The sequence below is a fragment of the Miscanthus floridulus genome, chromosome 8 (genome assembly GCF_019320115.1).
Source record: "Miscanthus floridulus cultivar M001 chromosome 8, ASM1932011v1, whole genome shotgun sequence".
Lineage (NCBI taxonomy): Eukaryota > Viridiplantae > Streptophyta > Magnoliopsida > Poales > Poaceae > Miscanthus > Miscanthus floridulus.
In genome coordinates this window covers 56,718,950-56,729,192 of record NC_089587.1, presented here as the reverse complement: position 1 = coordinate 56,729,192, position 10,243 = coordinate 56,718,950, and positions in this window count along the sequence as shown.

Below are 10,243 nucleotides of genomic sequence, written 5' to 3'. Positions count from 1 at the left end.
TACTTTCAAGATCTGCCCCTCCCTCCCTCTTCGCGCTGCCTTTGATCGAGCTCTCTATCGGCGAGGTCCTCTCCGTCTTCCACATTGCTTCCTCCCTTTTTCTCTATCGACTAGGTCCACTATTGTTGACACAGAATTTTTGCCTTCGTGTCGAGGACACACGCAGCAAGCCAGAAGGGTCTACCTAATGGAGCGGATCCGCCTGGCTTCAACGCAAGGGTAGTCGATCTTACGCAATCCTCCCGAGACATGCCAGTTAATTTGACCCTGCAATTAACAAGGAGAGAAAGCTTATCAATAATTAAGGGTGGAACATGCTGGTGTTGTCAGACAGTCCTGAATGTACGGCTCTGAGAGCCGATATGAGAGTAAATCGACTAAATAGCCGATTCCAGCATATTCACAAGAATGAATCGATTAAAGCTCATGGGGTTGTATAAGAGGGATCAGTTATTATTTTGGATAAATGTTATTTAAGCACATATTAATCAATGGCAATAAGATATCAACGATGATTGGTTTATACTAAGCCAATGATTATAAGTAACCGAACCCCTTTTATTTAAAGAAACAATACAACACCTCTTAACCATTTAATAAAGATAAATCTAATGAACATGTTATATCTCATCTATTGCCATGACCAGTGGGGCATGAGGCAGAATCATGCAGGCCGTAGAAACAACAATAGACTTGACGACCCTAACTCATTACTAATATCAGTGGAGCATGAGGCAGAATCATGCAGGCTATAATACAATAACAAAATTATGGGGCTAACACATCTTTCAACTTATCTCTACTTCAATGATCTCGTAATATGAACTGTTTGTGGAAGCATTCGATATCGGCTAAGCAGCCGATTCAGGCATAGCGCACAGTTAAGGTCATGCCTTCTCAGGAATGGGTCTACTAACTAATGATCCCCACTCCACAGTGCCAATAGTGGGGTGAGAGGTAGAATCCCACAGGCCATGATGACAGGCCATGGAACGATTTTCATTAACTAATGGATCTACTCAAGATCGGACATGTCTTAACCGCACGCTATGCATGATCAAGATTGACGCAAAACAGCCAATGAAAAACATAACTCATCGCTTAAGATGTAGATTAGATCAATTTTAGAAGAGCAAATGATGAGTTAAACAAGATATAAGGCAGATCCAAATCAATCTCAATTGGGCAGAGTGATATTGTTGTAATTAGATAAACAATGAAAGCAATAAGCAATATCGGTAACTTAATGAATCTACCAAAGACTGTCATACTAAGGTAGAGCCAATAACTTAACCTTGATCTAATTCAAGCAGTGGGGTGTGAGGCAGAATCACACAGGTCATACTTGAATTAGACAAGAATCGATAACTAGCTTATACCAGAGTCACAGTGGGGGTCGACCGGATCGATACAGCCATATGAACAAAGGTATAAACCATGACGGTACTTACAGACAAGCAGTGGAGGTCGACCGGATCGATGCAGCCGTACTCACTGAAGAACTCACTGAGATCTACTCTACTCCTACTCCTAAGGGGTGGCCAGAGCCAAAAAAGTAATTGACTTTGTATTTGATTCATTGATGTCTTTACAATAGCTAGGGTTTGGTTTTTATACCCGGAGCCTAAAAACAAACCTTGCTTGAGTACGACTCAATACAATGAAAACATTCCTAATTTAAGATAACTTAGACTCTAATCTTCCCTTTTTATAGAGTCCAGCATGTCTCATCCCAGCACCGATCATAGCCACTGTCGTCATCTGTTGGCGCTATCTGAAGGAAGCTGATTCTAGCGCAGCACTCGAATTAGCTGGTGTCACACCCAATTCAAGGATAAAATGGGGTGCAAAACCTTATGTGCGCCCAGAGATCAGTCACACATATAAGCTGACAAATTATGAATAGTATCATCACCAATGTTTATTACATCACGAATAAGACATAGTTATTACATAAGTATAGCAGAAATAATAAAAAGATTTATCGCGGAAGCTCCAATTCACAGGGACGTCGACTGATTGACCACAAATCTAGTAGTCCTCAGGGAAATCATCATTCTCAAGGTCATCTATTACCCATCCGGGATTTTTATCCAAATAATGAAAATAAACAAGCGTAAGTACATGTCGTACTTAACAAGTGTAACATGGGGTTCATGAGGCTCAAAAGGCTAGACACAGGTTTAACAGCGTTTAGCTTTTAGTTGTCACAATTTTAGCTTATGAGTAGCATCAAGTTGTTTCAGTTCCTAAGGTAGAACACATGATCAAATGTAAACATGAGTAATGAATAGCATAAACAGATAAAGTTTAATGTTCATCTATTCCATAAATGTTCCTAGGCCGCTCATGACCGTGAGCATGGCTGATATACCAGTTTTACACTCTGCAGAGGTTGTACACTTTCACTGTGAGTCGTGATACCCATATGCCCGGGTTTATAACTCCCAAAACACTTCCAAGGTGAGCAGGCAGGGGTCACTATGAAGCCTTTCAAAGGTTCGTCTAACAAGTAGGGGCCATTAGATTCACTCGACAAACAGATATAGAGCCCCCCTTCCTGATGGCACATTGACACGCAGCCTATACACATAAGGCTAGAGGCCGCTCTATACCCGATTCGGCAAGCCATTCTTACGCCAATGAAGGTAACCACTAACAAGCTAGAAAAGGTCCTTATACTGAACTAAAGCCAGAGCCATGTAGCCCTCACAGCTGTACCGTAAGCCCTGGATGATCACTTACAGATAAGTCCTTAGGGAGAGGAATCTGAGGCATTTAGAAAGTAGCTAAATACTCTAGCCCTCTGTTTCCATGTTGCTAAAAAGTCATATTTTATGTTTATTGCATATACCATTAGTCAAGTTACAAGATCATGGTTTAACTGAGCTCTAGCAAAGCTACCCATATGCATAACCCCTAGGTGACAAGGCAATAGTCCAATTCTAGGAAATTCCTAACAAGAAGACACATCCAACATGAATTTAATGAATTAAAGTGAATAGGAACAAGGATGATCCCATGCTATACTTGCCTTGAGTAACATACTCCTGCTGGTCCTGCTCGTCAAAGTCATACCCTTGACCTTCCAAGAACTGCTCACCGTCTATACTCGATAACCACAGCAACATACAAGCATCCAGGAGCAATCATGCAAAGCAAACAAGACTACAGATTAGAACAGTACACCAACAGCAAAGAATCAAGATGAAAAGTTTGGAAAACGGATCTACGTCTCGCTATGAACAAACAGACGCGAAGATCACAAAAATCGGATCTAAAACGGAAAAGTTATGATTTAAACAAGATTTCCTATAGACAAATAATAGATTAGATCTAAGCTCGAATTATAAAAGTTGGAAACCTACTTTATAGTAGCGTAAACATGTAGATTACTTAATTACGAACCCAACGCAACTTGAACGGATCAAATCAGAGTTAAAACGGAGAAATTATGGCTAAAACAAGTTGAATGGCAAAACTATAAATAATTGAAAACGTATTTAAGTCCAAACGAACGAAAATACGCTTTCAAAAGAAAGAAACGTAAACTGTGAAACGCGCAAAGGACCGCGGGTTAACACCGAAATAATTATAAGGGTGTAATTGCAAAATTGGCATCGAAAGGGTATCTTTAGATCTGGGCCATTGGATTAGAAACCGACGGCTGAAAACCAATCTGGCAGAAAAAGAAAAAAAGAAATCGCCGGCACAGTACCGACGGCGGCTTGAATCAACGGCGGCGCCATGGCCGGCTTCAGGAGCTCGTGGTACATGGCTTCTAGGGCACATTTCAACGAAAGAAGAGTATAGGGAGAGAGAGGAAGGAACGGCGAACTCACCGGACACGAGCACCGAGAACGAGAGGCAGTAGAGGCGGTCCGGCGCGAGCTGGCAGCGGAGGTCGGTGGCAGCGCTCGAGCGAGAAGTGGCTGCGGCTGCTTGGTGAAGAAAAACGGCCATCAGATGGGTTAGGGGATAAAGGAGGGGTGCGGGCACTATTTATGGAGACGGAATTCCTTGGGCGCAACGGCATCGAAGATCGTAGCAGCGTCAGACTCAACGGCGACGGCACAGTGTCTGCCTGGGACACAAACAAGAGGAAGGAGGTGGGTCTGACTTGCAGGCCCGGCTGGTCAGCAGCGATGGAGGCTTGCGCGGCGTGGCTTGCAGCTGGCGCGTGACTGGGCCGGGGGAACCAGGCTTTGGCCCAATCAGTGAAGCGCGCGGGCCAGCTCTAGGGTGGCCGAACGGAGCACAACGGGGAGAGAAACACGGGCCGGTGCGGGAAAAAGATGGGCCGCGGCAGCAGCAGGCCTTCGGGCCGAAAAGAAGGAGGAGTGATTCCATTTATTTTCCAATTCCTTTCCAAAGCAAATTTTGAAAGCAAGAATTCTAATCAAATTCAAACTTGAGTTCAAATCAAACCACTCCAAAAATTGATATGCAGCAGCATGAATGCACATTCATTGTTGTTAAACTTTATTAAAATTTTAATTTGGCATACTTTCTTATTCTTCCTAAATTTAAATGCTCACAAAAAAATGCTTAGTAAATCAATTTCCCCTATTTAAAAGTGTTGTAAAATTTAGGGTGTTACAATTCTACCCCCCTTAAAATGAATCTCGTCCTCGAGATTCGGACGATGCTTACTCAAATAACTGTGGGTATGTTTTCCTTAGATCCTCTTCTCTTTCCCAAGTAGCCTCATCTACTGTATACCGATTCCACTGAACCTTGCACATCTTTATGACTCGGCTCCTTGCATCTCTTTCTGCCGTCTCCAAAATTCTTACCAGAAACTCCTCATATGTGAGATCCTCCTTAACTGTAAGCTCTTCTAATGGTATCTGCTCCTCGGGTACATGCGGACACTTCTTCAGTTGAGACACATGGAACACATCATGCACACCTGACAAACTCTCAGGCAATTCCAACTAATAAGCTACCTCTCCACGTCTCTCTAAAATCTTAAAAGGTCCAATATACCTTGGCGCTAACTTCCCTTTCATGTTAAACCTCCTCACACTTCTCATAGGTGACACCTTCAAGTACACATAATCACCTACTTTGAAAACCAATTCTCTTCTTCTAGTATCGGCATAGCTCTTCTGTCGAGACTGAGCCACTCTCAAGTTATCCCTGATCAACCTTACTTGCTCTTCTGCGTCTCTCAAAACATCTAGCCCAAACACTTGAGTTTCTCCCGTTTGGTTCCAAAACAACAGGGTTCTTCACTTTCATCCATACAAAGCTTCGAAAGGTGCCATATTGAGACTTTTCTGATAACTGTTGTTGTACGAGAACTCTGCATAAGGCAAACTCTTGTCCCAACTTGTATCATACTGCAACGCACAAGCTCTCAACATATCCTCCAATATCTGATTAATTCTCTCAGTTTGCCCATCTGTCTAAGGATGATATGCTGTACTAAAATTCAACTTGGTTCCCAACGAACTATGTACTTGCTGCCAAAAATGAGATGTGAATTGGGTACCTCGATCAGACACAATTTTCTTGGGAACCCCATGTAGACAAACTATTCTCTACATATATAGCGCAGCCAATTGGGGTCCAGTATAGGTAGTCTTAATCGGTAAGAAGTGGGCAACCTTAGTTAGCTGATCTACTATTACCCAGATTGAATCATATCCTCTCTGAGTATGTGGTAACCCAACTATAAAATCCATACCAACTTCTTCCCACTTCCACTCAGGTATCTTCATTGGTTGTAACAATCCTGTAGGTCTTTGATGTTCAGCCTTGACCCTCTGATAGGTATCACACAAAGCAACATATTTAGCAACATCTCTCTTCAGTCCGTACCACCAATACTTCTCTTTTAGATCCAAATACATCTTGGTACTTCCAGGATGAATAGAATAAGCAGACTCATGGGCCTCACGAAGAATTGCCTCTCGTGTAGCCTTATCCTCAGGCACACACAGCCTTTTCCCAAACCATAGAGTTCTATTATCATCCATACTAAAACCTGGTGCCATACCAATCACTATGTTTTCCGCTATCTCCTTCAACTTCGCATCCTGTAACTGTCCCTTACGTATTTCTTGCTCCAATTTAGGCTCCAACACCAACTCCACTACATTGGTAACAAAGCTTAAATTCAGTCGCTAAAATTCAGCACACAACTCACTTGACATTGATGTCACTTGCACCTCATTGACATAACTCTTCCTACTAAGAGCATTGGCAACAATGTTCACCTTCCCAGGATGATAGTGTACCTCCAAATCATAATCTTTGATCAACTCTAACCATCGACGTTGTCTCATATTCAGATCTGTCTAAGTGAAAATGTACTTCAGACTTTTGTGATCAGTATAGATGTCACTCTTATGTCCAATGAGATAATGCCTCCATATCTTCAAAGCATGAACCACTGCTGCTAACTCCAAATCATGAGTAGGATAATTCAACTCATGCCTTCTCAACTACCGAGATGCATAAGCCACTACTCTACCTTCTTGCATAAGAACACATCCAAGTTCTTGACGAGATGCATCACAATAGATCAAAAAGCTTTTATTTAGGTCTAGCAAAGTCAACACTAGGGCTGTAGTCAACCTCTTCTTCAACTCTTCGAAGTTAGCCTGGCACTTCTTGGACCACACAAACTTAGCATTTTTCTCCAATAAGGCTGTCATTGGCTTAGCAAGCTTAGAGAAACCTTCAATGAACCTTCTGTAGTATCCAGCTAATCCCAAGAAACTACGTATCTGTCCCACATCTGTTGGTGGCTTCCAATTCAGCACATCTTTCACCTTACTGGGATCTACTGTAATTCCACCGTTGGAGACAACATGACCAAGAAATGAAACTTCCTTCAACCAAAATTCACACTTGCTTCGCTTGGCATACAACTTGTGTTCTCTGAGCTTCTGCAGGACCAACCTTAGATGTTTAGCGTGCTCTTCTTCTGTTTTGGAGAATATCAATATATCATCGATGAACACCACCACAAACTTATCCAAAAACTCCATGAACACCTTGTTCATCATGTACATAAAGTAGGCAGGTGCATTGGTCAAACCAAATGACATAACAGTGTACTCATACAAACTATACCTCATAGTAAAAGCTGTCTTGGGTATATCTGTTGCATGAATCCTCAATTGATGGTAGCCAGAACGAAGATCAATCTTAGAGAAAACACAGGCACCTCTCAACTGATCAAACAAATCATCAATTCTAGGCAACGGATACTTGTTCTTGATAGTAACCTCATTGAGTGACCGATAATCAATACACATCCTCTGAGTACCATCTTTCTTGTCAATAAATATAACTGGTGCTCCCCAAGGTGACGAGCTAGGACGAATAAAACCTTTCTCATGTAACTCCATAATTTGTTTTTTAAGTTCTTCTAATTCTTTAACCCCCGTTCTATATGGACACTTAGCTATAGGTGTAGTTCTAGGTAATAATTCAATAATAAACTTAATATCACGGTCAGGTGGCATACCTGGCAAATCATCGGGGAACACATCTGGAAATTCATCCACCACTGGGTCCTCCTTGTTACCGCTATCATCAAGCTGGTTCACTATGGCGGTCGGCTGTGCTTGTATGACAACATCAACACTGATTCTTTCTCCACTGGGTGCGGTCACAGCAACTACCTTTTCTTTACACTGGATCACTACTTGTTGTTGCTTCATCCAGTCCATACCCAGAATCACATCTATACCAGATGCTCTCAACACAATAGGGCTCACTTTGAACTCTACCCCCCTTAAGAATAGACTAGTCGGAAGACAACGATATGAAGCTTGCATACTTCCACCTAGTGAGTTTACTAATATGGGATTTTGCATGGCATATAATGGTATGCTATGGTTTCTAACAAATGCTTGTGATATGAATGAATACGAAGCTCTAGAATTGAAAAGAATAGTAGTGGGGGTTGAGTTGACATTGAACGTACTGAGCATGACTTCCGGTTCAGCAAGCGCCGTCTCGATAGACACATGGTTCACTTTTCCCGTGTTGGGTGCTGGCTTCTGATAGCTGTTCTGCCTTTGAGGGGTTTGCTGATTGGGCTTCTCAGGGCAATTATAAGAGAGGTGACCTTCTTTGCCACAATGGAAACACTTGCTAGGGGTGCTAGGGGCACTAGTCTTCATAGGAGTGTTGTTGGGCGCTCCTTGTCGTGGTGTCTGCTGACCACTCTATTGCTGAGGACGTTGATTGGCATTCTACTGCTGGTTTTGGTTGCGCTGAGGATACTAACCACGATTCCATTGACTGGGTGGTCCCTGAAACCTCTGCTGGAAGCCTTGTTGAGAATTGACACGTGGACGAGTATTGCTCCTAGAGGCCTGACCCTGAAGCCTTCTCTTCTTGGCCTCCATTTCTTTGCGCTTGTTGTCAATAACAATAGCGTGATTTACCAGCGTATGAAAATTGGGATAGGTATTGGACATAAGCTGGAGCTGCAGACCATCATACAAACCTTTGAGAAAGCGGCGTTGCTTATCAGCATCGTCAGCCACTTTATTTGGAGCATAACGTGATAACTAAGCAAACTTGTCGCGGTACTCAGCGACGGACATAGATCCCTGCTTCAAAGCTCTGAATTCCTCTTGCTTAAGTTCTATCAGTCCTTCTGGTATGTGATAAGATCTGAAATTCTCTTTGAACTCCTGCCAGGTGATAGGAGGAGCGTTGGCAGGACGTCCATACTCGAATGACTCCCACCAGTCCTGAGCTTCTCCTTGAAGTTGTCCTGAAGCGTACAACACATTTTGCTGATTATCACATTGAGCTATGTTGAGCTGCCTCTCTACTGCACGAAGCTAATCATTTGCTTCTAGTGGATCAGTGGCACAAGAGAACACCGGGGGGCGGCCCTTCAAGAATTCACCACGCTTATCATGTGGTGCTCCACCACCCTGTTGGTTCTGCTGATTCTGCACCAATGTTTGCATGGGCTGCGTCTGTATTGCCAAGAGTTGTTCAATAGTCGGTGGTGGTGGTGGTGGTGGATGTGGGGGAACACCTCCTCGACCTCGGTCTCTTCCTCTTCTAGACATCTGCTTATCAAATATTCAAAATTTATACATTTCCAGGTTAGAATACATTCTGAAAATTTTCTGGATGAGTCTCAACATCAGCAGTTCTGTAAAACAGTCGTATCTCGAGTTCCATAAATCCAAATAGGGTGTACTTTATATGGTTGGAAAGATTACGAAATTTTCTACAACTTTTATTCAGACCACTTTCCCAGATTATGTCATTAGATTACTCATAAACAGGATACAACCGAAACTGTTCCCAGATTCCAGACTGTGCAGTAACTTTAACTTGAAACAGAGATATCTCACGAACCAGATCAGATATGGGGGTGATTCCAGAGGCATTGGAAAGATAATTAAGTCTAGTTATTCCCATAATAATTTCATAATTTTTGGTAATGTATATTTTATTTGGCATTAATATAAAGGCAGACTGCTCCGAAAAATAGATTCCGAGAGAGCAAGATGCAACAAACCCAACTATTTATTTATTGACCCAAACTTTAATATTCTTAAATATGAAACTTGCGGACATGCCCACATAGTTCCAGCACACATTACAAAGATCCAACTCATGCATAAACATATTAACAAATCAACTAAACACACAATGTTCACACCGCACTAAAAACTCGACCCGACTCGACTCACTCATTCTACTATCGTGTTATTACATAAAGAGGGACTCCATCATCTAGGGGCGATACTTATGAGGAAGCTCCTCATACATCTTTGGCAAATTGAGGCACACCCTTTGTTCGTCTATCACCTGCCGGTGCCTCTTGATTGCTTCCTGCTGTGCCTTCAATTGATTCTCCAATCGGCGAATCCTTGACACAGACTCGTAACCAAAGTGTACCATCGCTTCAGTGGTTGGATCCATGCCCTGCAGGTCCATCGTCGCCCATCCCAATTCTAGGTGTTGATGAGGAAGGAATCGATATTGATCATCCTTCATAACATCGAATCGGCGACCACGGAGGCCTATGCAAGCTTCAGCGGCTGCATCTTCTATGCCATCCTCCATGGTAGCGCGGTGACCATGGTGTGCGTAGTTTGAATCCAGCTGATACGCGTCTTTCTGCTCATCCTTGATGGTGATGCACACCCTAACCTTCCAGTAGGTGTCTTCAAGAGGGTGTGTATGCTCTTCGCAAGCGTATTCTACAGCTGCATCCCAGTCACTGTAGTATGTCTGAAGCAGGCCC